The 25,387-nt window shown below is 39.4% G+C and overlaps 1 protein-coding gene across 5 annotated transcripts in view; it reads right to left on the reverse strand.

Moving 5' to 3' along the window:
* The window catches only part of PALS2 (protein associated with LIN7 2, MAGUK p55 family member), a 117,878-nt gene extending 94,961 nt beyond the window's left edge, over positions 1 to 22,917 (reverse strand). For 2 of the 5 annotated variants that reach the window (XM_063609729.1, XM_063609727.1), the window contains exon 1: positions 22,680 to 22,798. The gene's annotated coding sequence lies outside the window, so the exon portion shown is untranslated. Of the gene's footprint in view, positions 1 to 19,824; positions 19,998 to 21,989; positions 22,471 to 22,679 lie in introns of those variants that run through there. The other 3 variants (XM_063609730.1, XM_055293635.2, XM_063609728.1) reach the window with 3 other exon arrangements.
* Positions 22,918 to 25,387: the final 2,470 nt, after the last annotated feature.

Consider the following 25,387-nt stretch of genomic DNA (forward strand, 5'->3'; position numbering starts at 1 on the left):
TCCAGTTCTCCACCCATGCCATCTCGCCACAGCTCTCCTCAAACTTCTTGGAAAAGATCAGGAATGACAACTGACAAACCAATCACATACTGTCTTCATTCTACTTAAGGACAGACTATCACTGCTGATTCTATCTCTCAGGTTTTCATTCTTTTCTTGAGTGATCTCATTTATTTCTGAGGCTTCATCTAGTTTCTATATGGTGATAATTTCCAAGTATTAGCTACAGCATTCACCTTTCTTCAACTGCCTTCTTCACGTTTTTCCCCAGAAAGTCCCAAAGATGGTGCCTTTAATTTACCATTTTCAAAACCACTCACTGACTCTAACCAAGCCTACCGTGACTATAGATTCTAACTCTCATTTATATTATTACATCACCAACTACCCATTCTCTGATGCTTATAATCTCAGAATCATCCAATTTTTTTCTTCTCCCTAACCCCCAGACATCTAATTCTTCTTCAAATCTTTTCATTCTACTTCATAAAAGTCTCAAAGTAATCTTCATCACAATTCCACTCTAAAAATTTCACTGTCTGGTTTAGAGTTTCTAATCTTCTCTTGCCTAGACTACTTTAAAAGCCTCTTAACTGGTCTGCTAATCCCCAGTATCTCCCCACCATAGTCCATGCTTCCTACTATGTCCAGAAATATCCTTGTTAAAGTGTAGTGCTCACACAGGAGAAACCTAGATAAATGGAGAGTCCTTTTTTTTCTTTTTAAACAGAGCTCAAATAAATAGCACTGTTGCCAATTTACTCTCACAAGGTAGTAGTCCTGCTTTGAATAAATTTTTATTCACCCAACCACTAATTAACAACGCAAGTCAAAACTTCATTATTTTACATGAAAATATGTAGTATAATGAATCAAAATTGTTTGAAAATGTTTTACACACCTAATAAACATTCATAAATGTGAAATATGATTATAGAATCACTGAGATATTTTATCAAGTATTCTAATTTGAATTCCAAAACTATGTAATTTTAGAATAAATTTCATTGATAGGGTCTGTTTTCAAAATAATACTTTATATATATATTTACAAAATATATATATATTTTATATATATACTTTATATATACACACTTATAATAATATTATATATATAAAATATATATACTTACAAAAATACCTAGAATCCATAAAAGATCCGATGATAAACTGGTTCTTCATTTCAGTCACAATGGAGGTGACTGAAGAAAAGCCATCTGACTCCCTTGCCCATTCACTGCTATCCCCCTACTCTAAGCCACCATCATCTCTTGCCTGTCTGCTGCAGTAGTCACTTGACCAGTTCCCTTACTTTCACTCTAGTTCTCAACAATATTCTCCCCAGAGTGGCTAGAGCCATCATTTTAAAACATAAAACAGATTTTGTTACTCTCCTGCTCAAACTACCCAAAGGTTTCCCACTGTACTTAGAAAACTAGCCACACTCTTGACCATGGCCGCTTAGAGCCTTCATGATTTGGCACCCATTGTACCTCTCTGTGTTCAACTTCTCCAACTCTTTCCCTTTGTCTGCTTGTCTCCAGTCACACTGGGCTCCTTTCTGTTTTCAAACTCTACCAGTTCATCTCCCATGTCTCATTTCCCATCTTTACCATCTTCTGTTCTCTCTCCTTGAAATGCTCTTCCCAGAGATCTACACACATACCAATATTCTCTTCATTTTGTCACAGTGTAACTATTACCTCCCCAGAAAGTAAACCCAAACATCCAATCTAAACTACGCTACCACCCTTACATACAGTCTTGTCACTCTCCATCCTATTAGTTTCATTTTCATCACAGTACTCATCTGAAATTATTTTTTGCTTATGTTTCCCCTCACTAAAACTTCACTCATTGTTCTGTCTCCTCTGGCACTAGGACAGTGCTTGACACACAGTAGACATTCAAATATATATATATATATTTAAAAATATATATAAATAAATATATATAAAAATAGCTGATGTCTCCCAAAGCTGTATCACCCAAGCTTCAGATTTGTATTTCCTTGCCTACATCTCCACAGAAAATCTCCCATGGGCACCATAAAAATGAGCATATCCAGAAATTATCATGTTACTTCCTAAATCTGGTCTTCCTCCCGTATTGCCTATCTTAATAGCAACCATGAATAGCTGTTCAATCTCCTTTATTCTATCTAATCTGTCACGAAGAACTTTTAATTTAAATCTTGCATATTTCTCAAATAATATCCCATTTTCTCTATGTCCACTGTCACTGCCTTAAGTTCACTCTCTCATCATCTCTCCCCTGAATATCTAAAACCTTCTACAGGCATACCTCATTTTACTGCACTTCATTTTATTGTGCTTCACAGATACTGTGGTTTTTAAAAAAATTGAACGTTTGTGGCAACCCTGCATTGATCAAGTCTATTGAAGCCATTTTTCCAACAGCATATGCTCACTTCATGTCTTTGTGTCACATTTTTGTAATTTTCACAGTATTTCAAACTTTTTCATTACTATTATGCCAGTTATGATGATCTATGATCAGTAATCTTTTTAAACTTGACAATAAATGCACACATTCATGGGTTAGTATTTTGATACATATAATGGATGGTGATAGGGTCAAGGTAATTACCATATCCATCACATCTGTGCTCTTTGATGTTACTACTGTTTACTGTTTTGGGGCACCATGAATCACCCCCATATAAGACAGCTGATAAATGTATGTGTTCTGACTGGTCTACCAACCAGTCTTTCCTCGTCTCCCTCTCCTCAGACCTCCTTAATCCCTGAGACATAACAATATTGAAATGAGGCTAATTAATAATTCTACAATAATCTCTAAGAGTTCAAGGGAAAGGAAGAGTAGCAAGTCTCTCACTTTAAATTAAAAGCTAGAAATGATTACGTTTAATAAGGAAGGGAAGTTGAAAGCAAAGAGGCTGAAAGGCCTCTTGAGCTAAACAGCCAAGTTGTGAATGCAAAGGAAAAGTTCTTGAAGTAAATTAAAAGTGCCATTCCAGTGAACACAGGAATAAGAGAACAAAACAGCATTATTGATGATATGGGGAAAGTCTGAGTGGTCTGGAGATCAAACCAGTCACAGCATTCTGTTAAACCAAAGCCTAATCCAGAGTAAGGCCCTAACTCCCTTCAATTCTATGAAGGCTGAGAGAGGTGAAGAGCTACTGGAAAAAAGTCTGAAGCTTGCACAGGTTGTTCATGAGGTTTATGGAAAGACGTCATCTCATAACATAAAAGTGTAAGGTGAAGCAGCAAGTGCCGATGTAGAAGCTGCAACAAGTAACCCAAAAGATCTAGCTAAGACCATAAGGTGGTGACTATGCTACACAATAGATAGATTTTCAGTGCAGACAAAATAGCCTTTTATTAGCCATATAGGATTTCATAGCCAGTGAAAAGTCAATGCTTGGCCTCAAACCTTGAAAGGACAGTCTGACTCTTTAGTTAGAAGCAAACACAGGTGATGACTTTAAGTTGAAGCCAATGCTCATTTACCATTCTGAAAAATCCTATGTCCCATAAAAATTATGCTAAATCTACTCTAACTGTGCACTATAAATGGAACAAAACCTTGATGACAGCACATCGGTTTATAACAAGGTTTACTGAATTTATTAAGCCCACTGTTGAGACCTACTGCTCAGAAAAAAAGATTCCTCTCAAAATATTACTGCTCATTGACAACTCACCTTGTCACCCAAGAGCTCTGATAGACATGCACAGGAGATGAATGTTATTTTCATGCCTGCTAATACAACATCTGTTTTGCAGCCCATGGATTAAGGAGTAATTCTGACTTTCAAATCTTATTTAAGAAATACATCTCATAAGACGATAGCTGCCATAGATAGTGATTCCTCTGATGGATGCAGGCAAATTGAAAACCTTTTGGAAAGGATTCACCATTTACATCACTAAGAACACTTGTGATTCATGGGAGAAGGTCAAAATATCCTTCAAAATGTTGATTCACAGGAGTCTGGAAGAAGCTGAGTCCAACTCTCATCAATGACTTTGAGGGATTCAAGACTAGTGGATAAGTCACTGCAGATGTGGCGGAAAAAGTAAGGGAATGAGAATTAGAAGTGGAGCCTGAAGATGTAGGCTGAATTGCTACAATCTCATGATAAAACTTTAACATAAGAGGAGCTGGTTTTTACAAGTGGGCAAAAAAAGTGGTTTCTTGAGATGGAATCTACTCATGGTGAAGATGCTATAAATATTGTTGAAATGACAAAGAATTTAGAATATTACATAAGTTTATCTGGTAAAGTAGCAGGGTTTCAGAGGATTGACTCCAATTTTGAATGAAGTTCTACTATAGATAAAATGTTCTCAAACAGCAGCACATATTACCAATAAATCTTTCACGAAAAAAGAGTCTATCAATGTGGCAAACTTTATATCTGTCTTATTTTAAGAAATTACCACAGCCACTCCAACCTTCAACAGCCACCACCCTGATCAGTCAGCAGCCATCAGCATCAAGGTAAGACCCTCCACCAGCAAAAGACTTCAACTCTCTGAAGGCTCTGATGAGTGCTAGCATTTTTAAGCTTTAAAGTATTTTTAAATCAAGGTATGTATATTTTTTAGTCATAATGCTATTGTATACTTAATAATCTACAATACAGTGTAATCATACTTTTACATGCACTGGGAAACAAAAAAATTTGTGTGATTTGCTTCATTGTGATATATGTTTTATTGTAGTGGTCCAGAACTGAACCCATGATATCTCTGAGGTATGCCTGTATTTATTTTTCTTACTTCATCTATACCCAATACCACTAGCAGTGTGAGCTTTCCAAAATACAAATATGACCATGTTTCTCCCCTGGCTAAAATCATTCAATAGTTTCCCATCACCTATAGAATCAGAATTCCTTAACATAGCATAAGGGCCTTCACATCCTCCTCTGTTAGCTGGCCAGTCCAAACATCCCGACTTGCCTCCCTTACAGGGGCCCTTTTATTCCAACCACACTGGACCATCTGCCATTCCATAGATTCGTTGCTTCATACTGCTGTAAATTCATCTTAATTGTCTCAAATGAAGCCTTCCCTGACCCATCCTAGCAGATTACAATATACAGCACTTACCACATTATACAGTACAGTTGATCCTCATTATTCTGTGTTTGCAAATTTGCCTACTTGCTAAAATTTACTTTTAATCCAAAAATCGATACTTATAGAGCTTTTGTGGTCATTAGTGGACATGCACAGAGTGGTGAAAAATTTGAGTCACCCAACATTGCACAGTCCCAGCTGAGGTAGAAGAAAGCAACACTCTGCTTTCTTGTTTCGGCTCTCATACTAAAAACAAGTATCCTTTTCATAGATTATTTTGTGCCACTTTTTTTTTTTTTTGCATTTTTCTGTTGTTTGTGATTTCACAAAATGGTCCCCAATCATAGCACTGAAGTGCTATCTAGTGTTTCTTTATCATGAGAAGGCTCTGGTGTGCCTTACAGAAAAATGTACATATCAGATAAGCTTTGTTCAGGCATAAGATATAGTAAGCTTGGCTATGAGTACAATGTTAATGAATCAATAATATATAATAAAGTATCTTTAAAGAGAAATACACATAAAAAAGGCTATATATTGACCAGCTGATGAACATATTGTGACTAAAGGCTTGCAGGAACCTAACCCTGCATTTCCCCTAGAAGCAACACAGCTCAGTATTTGATAATTCTGCATTTGCAGAGACTTTATACACCATAACTATCTTGAATGAGAACTAACTGTATTTTAATTTACATGTCTATCTCCAACACAAAATTAGTGGGCTCACTGAGGATATGGCATTTTATTTATTTTTGTACTCTAATTCTTAGTATTACTCCAGACACATCACACTTAATAAATACTCATTGGATGAAATTTTAAAATTCTGGTTTCTCATCACTGTAATGTGATTTGCTCTATATAGCTAGACTTTATGGTAAGAACCCATGTAGGTCAAGCTACACACTGCCCCACATCTCAGTGAGGCCTTGCTCAACTGCATAATGGTCTGAATGACATCCTCCATTCCCGACCCTGTCCCTCTTTTACAGCCAAAGACTATTCTTTTTAAGTTCAAACTTAAAATGACAGTTAAAGGGAAAGGTATTTACATTGATTTTTCCTCAGGTCAGTTGGCCCTAATAGACATAGTAACCTCGAAACTATTAGACACACTTCCAGTTAAAGTGGAAGTGTGAACACACATGCTTATGTTCCCTCCCTCCTGAGGTCCCACTGAAATGACAAAACAGGTATATAATTTTTAAAAAGAATAAAACAGCAGTAATATTGGAGGGGAGGTGAGACACAAATAAAAGAGAAAGAGATTAGCAAACCAGAAGTTTTAGGAACTGCTTAGAAGTTAGAAAACAGATACGAAAGGCTTGCTGGTTTGGCAAAGAAGGTACCCTTGAAAATCTGAAAATAATTATCTCACAAAACATCTAAAAATGCAAAACAAAATACTGAAAACATCCTCTCAAAAAAAAAAAAAAAAGTCCCCAAGAATATCCCTGTGGGCCAATATGAAGGGGAAAAAACAAACTAGTAAGTAGGTACTGAAGTTATGACTGCCCTGGGGTGTTTTGGATTTCAGTAACCAGAAGTTCAGAAGCTGTCATTTAGGCCCTGGCCTGTTCAAGATGAAGAATGCAACTTAGACCTTCCCACATGAAGCTGAGACCTTATAGGACTAACCCCTACTTTGTAAGAGTAGTCTAATAAAAACATGCCTGTTGGCCAAGGAAGACAATAAGGAAGTTGGCCTGTCTCAGATTGGACTCCATATTAGCAGAAAAAATATCACCTGAGAATTAGTAATTACAGTCTATGCTCAAGGATTCAGGGTTCCAAATACACCTACCTGCCTAGTTCAGAACAGCCCAAGCAGAGAAACTACAAAGTGGTCTTGAGTCAATGGCTTCCACAGGTGCCAAAGAAAAGCCTTGGCAAACCTTGGAAAGAATGTGTCCTCTAACTGGGCTGCACAGAATTTCCTCCAATAAAACCCAGCAAAGCAAGAGCACACAATTCAAAAACCATAAAACCGTAACAAAAAGACAGGTAGCTGAAAACACAAGAAAGTAAGACTATCAGGAAAGAAAGCAGGTAAGATTGAAAAATCTTACAATCTAAGACTTTAGAAGTAAGCACAGTTCCTCCCAAATGGACTTTCTCTGGGCCTCCCTCAAGAAGTCTGTGCGCACTTAAATATTCTTTTATACTAGAGTCAATACTTACTGTGTGAAATTGAAAACATAAACATACGCTTTCTAAGATGTATATTTTTTAAAATTAGCATACCACCTCTCCCCAGTGAGCATTTGGAAATGTACTAGGCCATTTTTGATTGTCTCAATAACTGTGGTAGAAAACCAAATATTAAGGGACACTAAACACTGAGTAGTGTTCAGGTCAGGACAATCCTGCGTTGCAAATTATAGTACTGCCAAAAATGCCAGTCATGAATTGAGAACCACTTTACTAACATAACTAAATAGGAAACTACTAACCATGATTAACTCTATGAAGTAAGAGTAGGGATAGAAACCTTTAACTTTCATGGTACATTCATTCTTCCATGCTGATTTTAACTTTGCATGTCATGTAGCATTAATAATTTTAAAAGCTTAACTAAAAATAGATCACAAATAAGTAATGGGATAGGAGAACTATGTTACTCATTAACCAACATAAATTCCTCCCTCCAGGTATACTAGCTTGTTCAGAGCATTAAGAATACAGAAATGCATTTGACTGCCCTGAAATTTCTACGCTCAGAAAAGTAGTCTCTTCATACACTTAAATATTTCTTAGGTAAAATATCTCCAGAATTAAAACAGGCTTACTTACTAAAGCTGGTTGTGTGCACATGCATGAGGTACCTGAAACTTCTTTCGAGAGGCAGGAGCTGCAACAGTAATGCTTTCCATAGCTGACAAAAAGCCCAAGAAAGGAGTCAAGACTCAAAAAAATAACCATATAGAGTTGCTGTGGTGGGGTGGAATGGTCCAGTGGTACAGCTCAAGAGTGTATCACTTAGCAAACTAATGAGAGCCTATTGTTAACAACTGATCTATCAATGAGGCAACCTGGTTTTGGATGTGATGGGAGGCCAATTAATGAAACACCTGTACAGGTGAAAATGGAAGATGAAGATATAATTGATGTGTATACGAAGCAGACAGGAAGTGTCTACTAAAAGAAAATCTGCACTTAAGAACTTTGCTTCCCAAATTTTCCAAACACACACACACACACACACACACACACACACACAAAATTTGGATCTACAAATCACATCCTGACCACTACAGTATAGAAATACTTTTGCTTTCTTGTCCAACAACGATAGACTGGATTAAGAAAATGTGGCACATATACACCATGGAATACTATGCAGCCATAAAAAATGATGAGTTCGTGTCCTTTGTAGGGACATGGATGAAACTGGAAAACATCATTCTCAGTAAACTATCGCAAGGACAAAAAACCAAACACCGCATGTTCTCACTCATAGGTGGGAATTGAACAATGAGAACTCATGGACACAGGAAGGGGAACATCACGCTCCGGGGACTGTTGTGGGGTGGGGGGAGGGGGAAGGGACAGCATTAGGAGATACACCTAATGCTAAATGACGAGTTAATGGGTGCAGGAAATCAACATGGCACATGGATACATATGTAACAAACCTGCACATTGTGCACATGTGCCCTAAAACCCTAAAGTATAATTAAAAAAAAAAAAAAAAAAAAAGAAATACTTTTGCTTTCTGTCTCTTTTTATTGTACAGTGTAGTTGTTATACATAGGCAGACTGGAATTATATTTTATATTAAATGGCCAATATGTTTACATCAACATCAAATGGAGGTGGGATAAGGACAAAATAAACTGTTTTTCTAAAAACATACCCCTTTCTCAATTATGATACATTCATTCAACTTTTATCTTCATATGATGAATTATTTCGCCCTGCTTAACAAAAACAATAAAAGCCAAACAGAAGTTCTTGCAAACCTTGTTTCATTCTAGAATTTCAGTGTTTTCCATTTAGTGCTATAAACTACTATAAAGCCTTTTTGTATGTAGCTGTTATATGTATGGCAATCTTTATCTGTAAGCAAGAATAAAATTATTCTAAAAGAACTCCAAGATAGTTTTTCCCTTAAGGGTCTTGTTGTTTAAACTTTTTATATACTAAAAAATCAGAACAGGTTCAAACAGTATATGAAAAAAACCTGGACTCAAGAACTAGCTCAACCCAGACCTGGGACTTGAAGCACATGAAAATGTTGTAAAAGAGAATACCTAAATACATCATCAGAGGCCCTCAATTATTTAAAAATAGAGTGATCCCTCAAGAGATAAATTGGTAAAACATAAAAATAAACTTAGCAGAAAAAAGCAACCTAAATGAAGATGGGTAGAAATATTTAGAAATATTTGTCTAATTGAAGTGTCTAAGATACACCCTTAAGATAAGAACACAATGAAACAAAGAGTAAGAATCTATATGGTATTGTAAGCTGTTGGTAGGATGATATCTGGTCAAGCCTAGAAGAAAAGGAAGTAAAAAAAATTGACCTATGTCTCCAAACATGTCCAGGGAAGAACTTGCCTACTCTATATTCCACGGTTTTTCAATCTTCGCAATGCTGTCATTTGGGGCCAGATAATTCTTTGTTGTGGAGTCTGTCCCAGTGAATTGCTTAGTAACAACCCTGGCCTCTACCCACTAGATGTCAGTAGCAGCACCCCACGCTAGGTGTGACAACCAAAGATGGCTTCAAATATTACCAAATGTCCCTTAGGGGGCAAAACTGCCCCCTTAGAGAATCACTGGTATATTCTAAATAACAAATAGATCAAACTGTATTAGCTCTGTGCTATTTCTGGCATCAGAATCACTCCACTTTTCTTGCTCACCTACTAAATGTTTCATAATATTCTGGCTTTCTAGAGACAGTATGGTCATGGTTGTAAGATGTATTTGCTATAGTGTTCTTTTATGAAGTTGAAAAGAAGATGTCAGAGAGGAAGACTCAGACCAAAAGTAAAGTGAAACTTTCTGATAAGAATCAAGCCATGTACTTTCCACACTTCCCCACAAAACAGCATGGTGGCTCATGCCTGTAATCCCAGCACTATGGGAGGCCAAGAAGGGAGGATGGCTTGAGACCAGGAGTTCTGAGACCAGGCTGGGGAACACAGTGAGACCTGGACTCTAAAAACATCAAAAAAAAAAAAAAAAAAAAAATTAGCTGTGCATAGTGGTGTGGACCTGTAGTCTCAGCTACTTGGGAGGATCACTAGAGCCCAGAAATTTAAGGTTGCAGTTAGCTACAATCAGGCCACTGTACTCGACTGGGTGACAGAGGGAGACGCTGTCTAAAAAAAATTAAAAAATAAAAAATAACATATTCTTTACTATCAGTATCTTTATTTTCTCAGTTCCTCTAATAATAATAATTTAATAATTTAAGAGTTCCTCTGCTCTTTCCCCTCCCCTATATGACAGTACGCACACTCATCCATTGTCATTCCAGTTAACGTCCTTCGTCCTTCCATTGTTTTTAACAGTATATGATGCAGGGACAAATGATAAATTAATATCCAAGTAGGTAGTCTCTAAAGAACTTTTCCATCCTTTAGTAATAACTTAGTCAAATATGAAAACAACCTGCTCAAATCTAGGGGCCATAACAACTTATTTAAAAATAAAAATAACCAAAAAAACAAAACAAAACAAAAACCTTTAAACAAGATCAGGGTTTATTTTGGGGAAAAGACTAGAATCTTGGGGGGTGGGGGGGGGGGTGGGGAATTTCCAAACCCTGAAAATGCAGAGACTGCCTTTGCCTAGGAATTCCTTGAAAACCTCAAGATACCCTATGTCATTTGGTTTGTCATGGTGAATTTGCGATGTCCTTATATTTATCTTTTACTCTCCCTTCCCTCTGCTACCACTGTCTTTCAGGCTCTCCTTAATTCACCTTTAAATTATTAACACAAGCCTCTTCTACCACATTCTCTTCTTCACTGTAATCCACTTGGCATAAGACTATCACACCAATCATGTTAAAAAATCATTTTAATGACCAGATTGCATTAGAAAAACATGATCTTCTATCATCTGGGGATGTTTAAATTTCTCTTCTTAATATCTAGCTTTCCATCTATTCAACCTAATGCACTCTTATTCCTTAATATAAACTCTCTGTTCTAACCACATTGATCATTTTACTTCCCATACGCACAACCACATATCTAATTCTCACCTAAATGCCTTCACTCTTGTTACTCATCCCATCTAAGGACTACTTTTTTTCCTTGGTTATTCCATACTTACCCAGCTTATGACCTATTTCTTGCTTACGCAGAATCAAAATTTTAGAGCTAAAATGAGTGCCTGAACTCATCTCAAAATTAACTCAATCAAAATTAACTCAATCAAGTAGCAAATAAGTAGCAAGTCTCTCCCCACAGGTGAACATTTCTTCTTCTGAATTCTTTCAGAACTTACAGTCTGCCACACATGATAAAACACTACTTATATGGCTAAACTGTGTTTTCCCCTAACATCTTCCATTAAAAAAAAAAAAAAATAGCAAAGCCTATGTTCATGGATGATGCCTGACTGGGGGAACACAAAGAAACTGCTTCTTCCCTCAGAGAAACTATATAATCTTTTTATTTGTGTAATTACCAGTATATACATAAACAGATTTCCTTTCAGTGAAAATTTCTACTGGAGAGTAACAAATTCTAAGTTGCTCTTTTTGGAGATAATTTGCAAAAGAGGGAACTCCAGGTTTGGATGATGAAAGAGAAGGGAACTAGATAGATGGCAGAGTAGGAATAGAAGATATTAGTGGTGCACACTCTTAGAAGAGATAACAGAGGCAGGTGGCACCTGTAGTCCCAGCTACTCGGGAGGCTGAGGCAGGAGAATGGCATGAACCCGGGAGGCGGAGCTTGCAGTGAGCCGAGATCTCGCCACTGCAGTCCAGCCTGGGCAACAGTGTGAGACTCCATCTCAATAAATAAATAAATTAATTAATTAATTAATTAATTTGCAGTCTTTAATCTAGAATTGCAGTGTGTTGGAAAGGAGGGGATGGAGATGAGAATAAGGACAGACAGAGCCAAGCCAGTGTTCCATGGTCACATTCTGATGGGTACTGGCATGAAATTATCAAGGGTGGAAACAAACTATAAATACCGACTTGGCTATATAGCAAGCTGAGCGAGTTAAATAAAGGTTACTAAAAGCTTATTTTTTTTTAATCTCAAACATCCAAGTTATGCTATCTCTAGGACAGAAGTTGGAATCAATAACTTTTAAGTGAACCTAAGAAAGGATCTGAATAAAATATCCTCAAAAATGCCTCCTAGGATTCATAAGCACTTTATTTGGGGGCGGGGGGGCCTTATTCAAAGTCGTGAAAAGTTTCTTTCAAGAAAGTAATGGTGAATGGAAACTAATTGTATAGTATCTGGTATTTCCAAATTGAACAGCATAAAATGATAATCTAACATTTTAATTGGGTGAATAGTAAAACTTTATAAAGATTATTAAATTCCTTCACGGAAAATTTCTCTACCTAGTGGTTTTCAAGAGCTTAATGCTAAGGATTGGTTGGTGATGGCAAACTGAGACTACTTTGTCTCACAAGATATTCCAACCTTTTAAAAATAGGGCTTACATTTTTTTTTTACTGACCTCCATTCCAAAAGATTACTAGTTAAAAAATAAAAACATTTAAATTGATTTGTATAAAAATATGCATGATTTCCGGGCACGGTGGCTCACGCTTGTAATCCCAGCACTTTGGGAGGCCGAGACAGGCAGATCATGAGATCAGGAGTTCAGGATCATCCTGGCCAACATGGTGAAACCCTGTCTCTACTAAAAATACAAAAATTAGCTGGGCGTGTTGGCACACATCTGTAATCCCAGCTACTCAGGAGGCTGAGGCAGGATAATTGCTTGAACCCGGGAGGCGGAGGTTGCAATGAGCCGAGATCACGCCACGGCACTCTAGCAGCCTGGGTGACAGAGCAAGACTCTGTCTCAAAAAAAAAAAAAAAAAAAGCATGATTATCATTTCAAAAATAAGCAACTTTAATAAAGTAAACTTCTTTACTCAATTATCTGAGTTTCTTATATCAAAGCTCTTTATAAGAAACCCAATTATCGGAGTTTCTTATACCTTCTAGCTCCTTATACAAGGATAGAAGATAGAAGGATATTAAAAGAGGAATAAAAAAAGAAATAATTTTTTATTTATGTAACTAAAGTTAGGTTTTCCATATAACATTTTATTATGTGCATACAGACATACATATTCTAGTAAATAAAAAGACAAATCCACTCGAAGATAGCCACATTCAAACTTCACATAATATTTATTATAGTTAATGAAAAAAAACCAATGTTTCTTTTAGAAAAGTAACTCAAGCACTAAGCTGGTAATACCAATAAAGTATTTATAGTAATATTCTATAGATTATTTATAAACTCTGCCATTACAGAACTAAAACAAAATGTTCTGAAACATTCAAGAATTCGTAAACAACTGACATTAGCCCTCACCATATCACCAGATTGGATGCTGTTCAAATGATCTGCGACTAGAATTAGTACTCCCAATTCCTTAGCAAGCCATTATTACAAAATAGGATTTCATTTTCTTTATATGCATCATATGCTGTATTTGATACAAGATGATGGGAGTTATATTCTTTATATGAAAGTCAGCTGATGCTTTGGAAAGACCCCAAAAAAGCAAGCGACAAAATAACAAAATGATAAACTGCTGTAAAATTAAGGGTAAAACAAGTATAAACAATTGAGGAGTCATAAAACATTAGAAATCTAGATCTTATATGCAGACTGCTTCACAAACTTTTCTCACTCCAAAGCTGGTAATCAGTGATAATGCATTGGCTTATATAAGAATGATGACCCAGAGTTCCTGGCAAAAGACACATACTCAAAGAAAAGACTGACACATGAATGTAGATTTTTAAGTAATATATTATTTAAGATATGTGTCAATCATTTATGACTCTTCACTTAAATCACTTTCAGTCAGCCAAAACTACCACCAGTTCTGATCAAATCAGGTTAAAGGCTTTTACTCAGAATAGAGGCATCAAAATTTTTTCTGGACACCCCAAGAAAGCTATTGGCAATAGTTGCCTTTAGAATAACATTTCTCAGCTTCATCACTACTGACATTTTGGGCTGGATGATTCCTTGTTGAGGGGGGCTGCCCTGTGCACTGTTTGCAGCATCCCTGATCTATACCTTATACATAATAGTAGCAACACCTTCCCAGTTGTGACAGCCAAATATTTCTGGAGTGTTCAGCAAAATCATCCCTGATTGAGAAATACTGTCTTAGAAAGTGATGAAGATGGGACAAAAAGACTTATCAACTCCTCCTCCCTTTTCTGGACCATTTAAATTACCATTATGGTAGGCTGAAAAATAGTCTCCCCCTCCACAAGGTATCTATGTCTTAATTCCTGACACCTATGAATGTCATCGCGTTTGGAAAGTTTCATAGGTGTGATTAAAGATCTTGTGATGGGGAGGTTATTCCAGAGAGCACTAAATGCCCTCACAAGTGTCCTTCACAGAGGGAGATTTCTCTTTCTCTCTCTCTGACACACATACACACACACGTGGGGAAATGAAAAACACAGAGCTGAGAGACTTCAAATGCCGGCCTTGAAGACTGCAATGTGTAGCCACAAGCCAAGGAATGCCAGAAGCCACCAGAAACTGGAAAAGGCAACAAATAAGTTCTCCCTTAGATTCTCTGGAGGAAAAATGTCCCTGTTGACACCTTGATTTTGGCCCAATTATGCTGATTTCAGATGTCTGGCCTTCAGAATTGTAAGAGAATACATTTATTTATAAGCCACGAAGTCTGTGGCAATTTGTCACAACAGTCACAGAAAACTAATACAATCATAAAAAGATTTTAGTGACTTAAAAAATATAATTTTAAAATCTGCAACAAGCAGATGAGATAATGTGTGGACAGCATTTAACACAGACCTTGAAACATGGTGGTATCTATAATATTATCAAATGCTTACATCAGCGTTAACTATAACTAAACGCCAACCTCTTGATAGCAAGAAGAAAAAACAAATAAGCTCAAATAGTAAAACTGGGTATATTTGTTCAAGGCTCATATGAATGAAAACACATAAATCATCTACTCATGTGATGAGTGTACTTGCCAGTTGTATAAGTGCTGTGTTATAATTTGTTCTGCACTGAAAAGATAAATTATGGATGAGGCCACCTAATGATGGCTTCCTTGGAGAACCATGCCTGAATATTCATTAGTAGAAAAGAAACAAGAAGGCAGAGGAGGGAAGAGTATGCAAGAGAGCAAAGCAATGGGGATCAATGAGATATTTGCAAACGTACTGAGCTGGTGAGAGACCAAGTTCCAGCATTAGAGTTACCTAAATGATACACAACCTCAAAAGCTCTGTTGAATGATTTCATTATTAAAGCGGAATATTCCACAGGATGTATTATTTCACACTCAAATAGTGGCTCTTGGGGATTTTAACAATATAAACATGTTCCTGCCCCATACCAGACCTACTAAATTAGAATCCTTTAATGTAGGATAGCTCCAAAGGATTCTGATGCCCACTTAGGTAAAGAATCTCTGCCAGAGTCACTACATGGTTAAAATGACCTACAGAACAAAATATAAAGTATATATTTATCCTTGAAGTATGTATTTAAGTAAATCAGCTTAGTATTTTCCTAAGCTAAAACTTCTCCCAACATGTACCCCTCTGAGTTCCACCACAGAATTTCTCTAAACGAATCCCTCACCCTTCACTTTTCCTTTCCTAAGCATACCGCCCCCAGTCTGCTCAGAGAATCATTTTTCCCACACTTTCTCATACATTTTTCTTTAAAAGTCCCACATATCTCCAGCTGCCCTACTCTATCTTTTAAAAATATTAATCCTACCCAACTAATATCTAATATCCTACAGAACAAAGCAACTGTGAAAAAGTAAATTTCCATTAATACGCTATACAATAAACCAAGATTTATAAAAAAAATTGTTCCATTGCCTATTCTAATAAATATTCTAAGTACATTTATCAAATGAAATGGAAAATCACTTTTTATAAAAGACTTCTTCCAAAAGCATAAGAATTATGAACTGGGTCTATAAAAAGGTAATAAGCTAAGCTCCATCAATTAAATCTTTACTTAGTGCTACTAAGTAGGTAACAAAGTGCTGGGCTGTGTGAAGGATACAAAGTATTGGAAAATCTCAGTGATCTATAAACAACTTTACCAGTACTGGGGTAGAAGAAAGGGGAATGGAGAAGATGGAAAGGGGTAACTAAATACCACCCAAAAGGTATCTCTTCTTGGGGGAGGAAGCCTGCTGTTTCAGTTTATGACTTTAGCCAAAAACAAAGCAATGCAAGTTAGTGTTCAAATAAGTTGTGTATTAACTTTTTACCCTTTCACAAACATCTATATCAATTAATGCATATTTCCAGCCTTTTCTATTTACCTTAATGCTCTTCAGAAATTTCAACCACATCAGATTTTATTGATTTGTGTTTCCACCAACAATGTAAAAGCCCCTGTTAACCAATATCCTCTTCAAAAGTATTATCAAACATTTTCCATCTGTCAGTAGGTGAAACAGTATCTTATAGTTTTTATTTATATTTGTATTATGTGTGAGGTTGAATACCTTTACAGATGCTTACAAAACACTTGCATTTCCTTTTCTGAGAATTACTGTTCATGATCTTTGCCCACTTGATGGTTGGTCTTTTCCTAATTGGTTAGTAGGTACTTTATATAAAGGAAGTTAGACTCTTATTTATCATACAAATTGCAAATATTTCTACCAGTTCCTCCATTATCATCATGCTATTTTTATTTTATTTCCTTTCTGTATATATTTTATCTTCCTCAATCAAACTGCAAATCATCCCCATGAAAGATATCACATTTCTTTTCTATATCTCCAGGACAGTGTTTTTCAGATACTTCAGATTTCAAGATCAAATTTAAAAAGAGGAGAGATGAATGTTTTGCAGCAGATGAATAAGTATGAACATTAATTATCACAGGGGCACCTACTTGGATTGTCTGTTTAATCCCATTACATGTGGTTACAGCAAGTACAACCAAGTTCTAATAATGAGATATAGTTCATTGAACAGGGAAGAACTAGATGAACCTTTCTCCAGTTTCCCAGGCTGGTATGATGAAAACTCAGAAGCTACTGGTGGCCATATTTTCCACTAAGAGGACTAGAAGTAGTCCTCTGCAGCAAGAGAAGGAATGAAGCAAACGCATAGAGAAGAAGAGAGAAAAGATATAATGTGCCCTGCAGGCACTGGAGTCCCAGTCCTTGCATTCCACTGGACATTGGCTGCATTTGAATGATAAATCCCCTTTATAACTAGAATGGATTTCTATTACTTATGGCCAAAAGAGGCCTGTTTACTATACTACTATCATTTTATAAAGGAGCATTTGAACACCGAAACCTCAGAAAGAACATGACCTCAGATTTTTTTTAAAGGATGATTTATTTAATGACAACTATGTGCCAGGAACAGGTCTAAGTCCTTGAAACAGTGTTAATCAAAAGAGACAAGATCAGCAGGGTGTGGTGTTTCATGCTTATGATCCCAGTGCTTTGAGGCACTGAGGCGAGAGAATCCCTTGAGGTCAGGAGTTTGAGAGCAGCCTGGGCAACACACACAGCAAGACACCATCTCTACAATTTTTTTTTTTTTTTTAATTAGCTGGGCATGGTGATTGTTGCCTATAGTCCTAGCTACCAGGAGGCTGAGGTGGGAGGAACACTTGAGCCTAGGAGTTCCAGGCTGCAGTGAGCTGTGATCACACCACTGCACTCCAGCCTGGGTGACAGAGTGAGATCCTATCTCAAAAACAAAATCAAAAAGAGACAAGATCATTGATATCACGGGGCTTATATTCTAGTGAGTATGGAGATTATAAAACAATATAAAAACATAATTTCAGATAGTGATAAATGGTTTGCAGAAATTTTTAAGTAAAAAAGGTAATGGGATTGAGGGGGATGAGGCTAGTGTCATTCTGGAAGGATGGTTAGGTAGCAATGCTTGTCTGAAAAGGTGATATTTGAACTACAACATGAAATGATGAAAAGTAGTCACTCATGTAATGATTTAGGAAAAGAGTTCCCAACAGAGTGAACATAGTGCAAAAGCCCTAAGTTAGGAGCAAGCCATGGCATTGAAGAGGAACAAAATGAAGGGCAATGTAGATGAAATATAGCAAAAAGTGGAGGAAGAGGGTAAAGAAATGATAGATTTAAGAGGAAAAGATGTAAACCGGTGAAGGAGGGATTATGTCATGTACAAAACTAGCAAGCAGTAGAAAGGATTTGATAATAATTTGAGCTTTATGAAATACTCATTATATTGTCTTTAATTCTCATTTTGCCTTGTATCAGTGATAATTGTGACAGATGGGCTTTTAGAAACTTCCATTCCCAAGTACTTAACACAATCCTAAAGTTAGCCAGAAATGAATATATTCCTAAGCAGAAAGTATCTCTTCTAGTACACTATATTAAAAAAAAAAGGCCGGGCGCGGTGGCTCACGCCTGTAATCCCAGCACTTTGGGAGGCCGAGGCGGGCGGATCACAAGGTCAGGAGATCGAGACCATCCTGGCTAACACGGTGAAACCCCGTCTCTACTAAAAATACAAAAAATTAGCCGGGCGAGGTGGCAGGCGCCTGTAGTCCCAGCTACAAGGGAGGCTGAGGCAGGAGAATGGCGTGAACCCCGGGGGGCGGAGCCTGCAGTGAGCCGAGATCGCGCCACTGCGCTCCAGCCTGGGTGAAAGAGCGAGACTCCGTCTCAAAAAAAAAAAAAAAAAAAGGAAAAAAGGAAAAAAGAATTTTCGGATGAAAGCAAAGTCATCTTAAAGGAAAGAAGGAAAATAACCTAGGATAAAGGAACAATAGAAACTAATTTTGTTCTGTTCATTACTCTGTGAATATACTTACTATGATAAAGATTACAGAAAGGTCTTTGAATTAGTCTATCATAATTAAGGAAGGTCATAAAACTTAAGTTCTTTCTAAACTACCGTAAATGTAGCAGCCTCTGTTTACTGAGTTCATTATTATTGAATTGGACATCAGCAAGGTTAAATACTGTCAGAAAAGAAAAAGTAGAAACCAGGCTTTTGACTTTATTACACCTCGCAATAATGGTCACAGCTTAATGGTCAACAAAGTTGTGGGCTTTAATCTTATCTCTATGACTATGATAAAGCAAGAACTTCCCCTCTGTGGTGAAATGAACACTAAAATTAGCTACATGGGATGCTTCAATATCTTCTCCTCCAAAAGCTTTTTATAAGAGGAGACCAATTTGTTTAAAGAGGTTTGGATATAGATACACTTCACGGAAGAGTGATGATCTTTCCAGATCCTTCCAGACAACTAATATCTGTGTACTCTAAGCAAGTAATTAAACCTACACTGCTTCTAAGATTAATGCAAGTAAAGTCAGATCTTTGAAAGCTATAATGTATTCAGGAATCTTATCTTTCATTATGTTAGAGGCATACTTAGACCACTTAACAGTAGACTGTTAATAACACAGTCTATAAAGAATGATACTTTGTAAGCGTGGTGTGAGTTAAAGAAAGAAAAGTCATTAAACACCTTGATTGAGACTTGCTTCAGAGTGCATCCTCCTCAGCACACTTACCAGCAGTTTGGCAAAGTGCCCAGGATGATTAGCAGCCAATGTATGCAAAGGAGGAATATGGTCAAGCCCAATTGTAAAGTCTCCCCCCAGTGGTCAGATACAAGTAACAGAAAAGGAGGAAAATCATTGCAGCTTCTGTGAGACTGAACAGGAAGACTAAGCAAAACCGGTCCCTACAACAAAAAAATAAAATCTTTAATTAAATACTAGCATCATATCAGGAAAGAGATCTCTTGTGCTTATCTGCTCTTATATTTATAAATGTGAAGACTACTTTTCTAAAGAAACAACCTACAGTTAAAAAAAAACTAGCATAATTTTTCTCCTCCTAAGTTTTAAGGAATAACTAACATATTGCCAAACAGTTCAGTATTTATCAAATGGGTAAGTGTTCATTCTTCCTGAAATAAACATCAGCACATCACTTACATGGTTAATTATACTTACCTGAAGTAGAGTTCTAATTTAAAAAAAAAAAATCTAGTCACTCATCAAATGAATCACTCTGGAAAGAAAAATTATTAACTATTATATACCTAATGTGAATTTTACAAGATATTCTTTTTCAAAAGTCACCTAGCAATAGGTAATTTATATTAGAGTAAGTGATGTCAAAAGTATAAATGAGTCCTCTTACCTCTTTTAGTTTTATTTTCTGGCTGTTTTTTTACAATTAGCCTTTGACTAGCACTAACCCTGTATTATTTGTAACTCTCTCAGCAATAATATGACGCTACTCAATTTTAACAAAGCTCAGATGTCAAAAATACGAAAGGTATTTAATTAAAACATCTGTTGTCTTCTGCTAATCCATTATTAAGTAGTAAAGCATGTAAAGGGATAGTAAATATTCAAACAAGCAACTTCGATTTTAAAACAACTTTTTAAAAAGATAACCCAAAGTCACAATTATGTCTTCTAGATTATCTCAAGCTAAAAAGAGGGGGAGTGGGGAGAGAAAGAGAGAAGCAGGCTATGTAGTGTTCTGGAACAATTTCAGCCTAAAATGAGACTCAGAAGCAAACTGCTCCCTCAAATGTTTAAAAATATGATTCATTTTTAAAAATCCAACAGTTGGCCTAAAAAAAAAAGATTCTGTCTTATATAGAGCTACTAGACTTGCTTAAGCACCTTAATTTTTCCAGTGTTGACTTAACCTAGAATGTAAAATAATTCATTTTGACATTCCAGATGTCAAGAATTCGGTGGCATCAGTAAGGACACATACACACCTCTTTCATAAAAATGGTGTGCAGTCTCCATAGGACAAAATTGAGCAATTAAAAGTGTTACCATTTGTGTATTATGTAACCGTAGTCTAGAATAAAAGAAACATGGACCTTAAAGAGTAACACATCGTGCAAACACCCATTTAAACACCTATTTAAATATATGATAGATTTAAGGTACAAATGACCTCAAAATGACACAACCCACCAAAGTTCTTTGTTTACTGTTAACAAGGCCTCAGAAGACATAACTATAATCAGGCCTACTACCCACTACCCTATCATCATTGCACAGTAGATGCCTACAATAAGCAATATTACTTGAGGTCCGTTGCTATACCTATATACGGAAACTATATACCGCATTACTAACAATGTTACTTCGCCTGGTATATTCGACCAACATAAGTTTACAAATGATTTGCAAGATTTCACGGGAAGAAATGGCTGCTAAATCATACTCCAATTGAAGAGCATTTTAACGCACCCCAAACGTTCTCAGCTACATTACAAGACCACTTGTAATATACTTGAAGCACAAAGTAAAATTCCAACACTCTCCAAAGGCGTGGGAAAGAATAAAACGTGGCTAGCCTGACCTTACCCCGCTGTTTATAAGTAATGCGGAGAATTTTCTGAGCTTCCCTGGCAGTCTTCAATTCTCTTCCTCGCTTCACCCCCCACCCCCTACACAGATGCACACCCAACTGATGGAAGTTTAACAAATGTAATCTCGAGCTGCAATCCCAGAAACTGGTAGGATTGAGAATAAACTCCCAGTAAAGTGTTAAAAAGTCCTTGTGCAAAAAACATCTACCAACCAATCCACATCCTGTCACCACACGGTCGGATACCTCAATCGACTCCCCTGCTGACCCTCCACCCAGCCAAAACAAAAAAAGCCCCAGCACCTATCTGATTTCAAGACAAACGTACCGAGGATCAGCGAGCACGATCTCAGCAGCGAACGCCCCCGCGGCAGCGTGTGCTCGGCCCACAGCCACTTTGGCCAAACAACTGGAGTCTCGTACCTCGGAAGTCGCGGCGGTAGTTGGAGAAAGCCTCCTCCCCTAGGAACTCCGAGCTCGGGAGAGAAGCGGGAGCCGGCGGAATCGCCCCCTCTCGGGACAGACCCCGGAGGTGTCAGTCACAGCAACGCCGCCCCCGGGCCGGCTCTCCATTCAGGCTCCACCGCGACTCCCACCGCAGAGGTGTCGGCACCCGAGCCCCGCGCCCGAAGGGGCCCCGCGCGTCTGCGGCCCTAACCCCAGCCCGGGCTGCGCCGGGGAGCGCGTGGGGAGCGACGGCCAGCAGCATGGGCCAGACACGTTGCCGAGCTCCGGCCCGCCCGGCCGCCCGCAACCAGAGAGTCAGGAGCCCGGCCGAGCGCCCCTTCCGCGCGGGCCGGGCTAGGGGCAGCCAGCAGCCTCCCCGCCCGCGCCGCCGCCGCCGCCGCCGCCGCCTCCCCGGCCCCTCTTCCCCGCGCCTGCCGAAGCCCAGGTGCCGAGGGGCGGGGCGGGCCAGGGTCCCCGCGTGGCGCGCCGCAGCGAGCAACAGGGCGCCCCCGGCCGGCCCGGCGCGCGGCGCGACCGTTACCCGAGCGGCGTGGGGGCCCCGATAACTCACCGGCTCGCACCTCAGCCGCCCCCGCGCCGCCGCTGCCGCCGCTCCCGGTCGCTCCCCTCCGCCGCTGCTCTCCCTCAGCCACAGGCGCCGCCGAGCAGCCCCATCTGCAAACTCGTGGCTCGTAGTTGGGAACTGGAAATGCGTCTCTCACTGCCCTCCGCCTCCCTCTCTCTCCTTCCCCTCCCTCGCTCCCCACTCTGCCCCAGCTCCGGTCGCCCCCGCCGCTGCCTCCGCGCACGCGGCCAGCCTCCCCTCAGCCGCCCTCCTCCTCCTAGTCCTCCAGCCGCTGCCGCCGCCGCCGCCGCCGCTGGGGCGCGCTCCCAGCCGGCCTCGCGCGTGCGCCGGACGCCGGGGAGCGCGCGCTCGGGCGCGAGGAGGTGCCACCGCCTCCGGGAAGCCAGGCCCCGCCCCTCCCGCCGCGGCTGGGCGCCCAGGTGGAGCCCCCTCCCAGCCTCTGAGCGCCCAGACTGACTGCGCTCTGCGCCCGGCCGCCTCGCTTCAGGGGTCCCGGCCCTGCGCCCGCGAGAGAGGGCTGGTCGGACCCAGTCTCCGCCGGGTCTCCTGGGCCGAAATCGCCGCTGTCTCTCAGCGTTTACCGGTGGGCAAGATACTCTGCGGGGCATAAAAGAGGCTCCGCCCTGACCTGAGAGTTTTACATTCAAGAACCCGGTCGTGAGGCACAAAAGAGAAATGGAACGAGAAGAAAAGCCTCTGGAAAAATCTCCCCCTCCCCCTTCACAGACTCCACTGGATCTGATGTGTATTTGGCAGGTTCTACGGCGCTGACTGTGTCCTTCATTAATTTTCTCCCAAAGGCCCGACCGGGCAGTGTGATTCACACCCGAGGAAATGGATGGACACTGGCTCTTTTCATAGCACCGAGGCTCCCGTGGAACTCCCTGGGTCGGCTTTGCCAGACACTCCCTGGACACAGTTGTTCAGCTCCTCCCCAGCACCTGGGCTTCCCAGACCTCAAAAGGGTGGGGTTGGGGAGGGCCTGCCATCCTTTCAGCCTGGACTCTGCGTAGAGCTTGGTGAACTATGATGAGTGTCCGGGTGTGTAGATGACACATCTTGACAGAAGAGCAGATTTAATTTTTCAGTTGAAAGGAACTGAGCAATGCACTGCAGCAGAGACTTCTGGCTAGAAAAACATAGCAAGGCAGCCAGAGAACTTCCGATCCCCTTAAAAGAGCTCTGTGAACCCTCAGACCTGTGACAGGCGGCTTTTGGAAAAACTATTGTGTTCTTCCTAAAATTGAAGAATGTAATTTACATTTTACAAAATGTTTACTGCAGTCTTTTCAAACCGTGAATGTAGAAAGTGCAAGTCAAACTTTACGTGTGAGGAGTGTTATCAGGTGGCCTCCTCTGTGCAGCCTTTCCTAGCTTCTCACGGTCACCTTGCACAAACCAGACCATTAATAAATGTTTGCAGAATAAATGCGTGCATCATGGCCCTTTGGATTCAGAGATGGAGTTATAAGTTGTATTGTCTCCTCTCTTTGTGAATGTGGCAGGCATGGAAGGGAGAGAGAAAATACTATTGATGAGATGTATTAAAAAGGTCCAGTGTCCAAAACAGTGATTTTTGTGTTTTTCCTCAACCAAGCATCAAAGATTAATTTACTTTTCCATTAGGATAATTAATTTTGCAAACCAACATGCAGGGGGGCCTTGTACAGTGTTAATTTAGAACTTTCTTTCCTGGAACCACAAACCCAGGCAAAGGTAATTGGAAGCATTTAAGGAGACTCAAACGTGACCAGGGCACAGAGTAGCTTTGTGCCCCCTGTAGTCAGGCTGGCTGGATGAAACGAAGTGGAGTGGGCTCAGAGCCCAAGGCAGAGACAAAGTGGAAGGATGGGGTTTGTCTTCTCGGGGTGTCAGCAAGACCTTTCAGGTCCTTCTTGCTGCCCCAGGCCCACTTGCTTCCCACAGGACACGCATGGGTCCTCCCTGCTGTACCCTACCCAGGCTTGTGAACTCTTTTCCCTTCTGACCCTTAACCTTAACACATCCCCTTGGACCCAGCCACTTAGTTACTTGCCCTAAGCTCCTCTGGGTTTGGGGTGGCAGGTAGGGTATGAATGTCATTTCCAGATGTGTTACTGATCCTTAATAGTGCATTTTTATTTCCTCAAGGGTCTTCTGGAAACAATGTCTTAACCTGCTCTACCCCTGCTCCCTGCAAGTAGAATGATGTTAAATGAGGAAATTTTAGGGAGGGAGGGTTAGGGGAGGATCTGCCCCTCAAATTACATGCAGACCTACCTGACTTAAAGCTGGCACCACTCCTGGCCAACTGCTTTATCTCTGCATCTACCAGAGACCTAGCATTTGGGAGCAGGAATATAGGAACAATTATCTTTCATTTACAGTTCCAAGTCTGTGCTCTAAGTAATGACAGCAGCTATCAGATGGAGGCTTATCACTGCCGTAAGACTCGGCTTCATTCTTAGAGTCAGAAAAATGATTTTGCTCCAATAACTATCTTTGATTGCTCCCCTTCAGAAAGCTCTTGCCGGTGAAGTTCCTCTCTCAGTGTCTATATTGTATCAAATACTCATATACAGTTATATAAGGAGACACTATTTCCTTTTATAAATAATAGTCCCATTTTATGAGACACTATTTCCTTTTATAAATAATAGTCCCATTTTATAACATTCTGCCCTTCCTCTAAACTTTAAAGGTGGGACATGCCA

This window comes from Symphalangus syndactylus, chromosome 9, assembly GCF_028878055.3.
Source record: "Symphalangus syndactylus isolate Jambi chromosome 9, NHGRI_mSymSyn1-v2.1_pri, whole genome shotgun sequence".
Lineage (NCBI taxonomy): Eukaryota > Metazoa > Chordata > Mammalia > Primates > Hylobatidae > Symphalangus > Symphalangus syndactylus.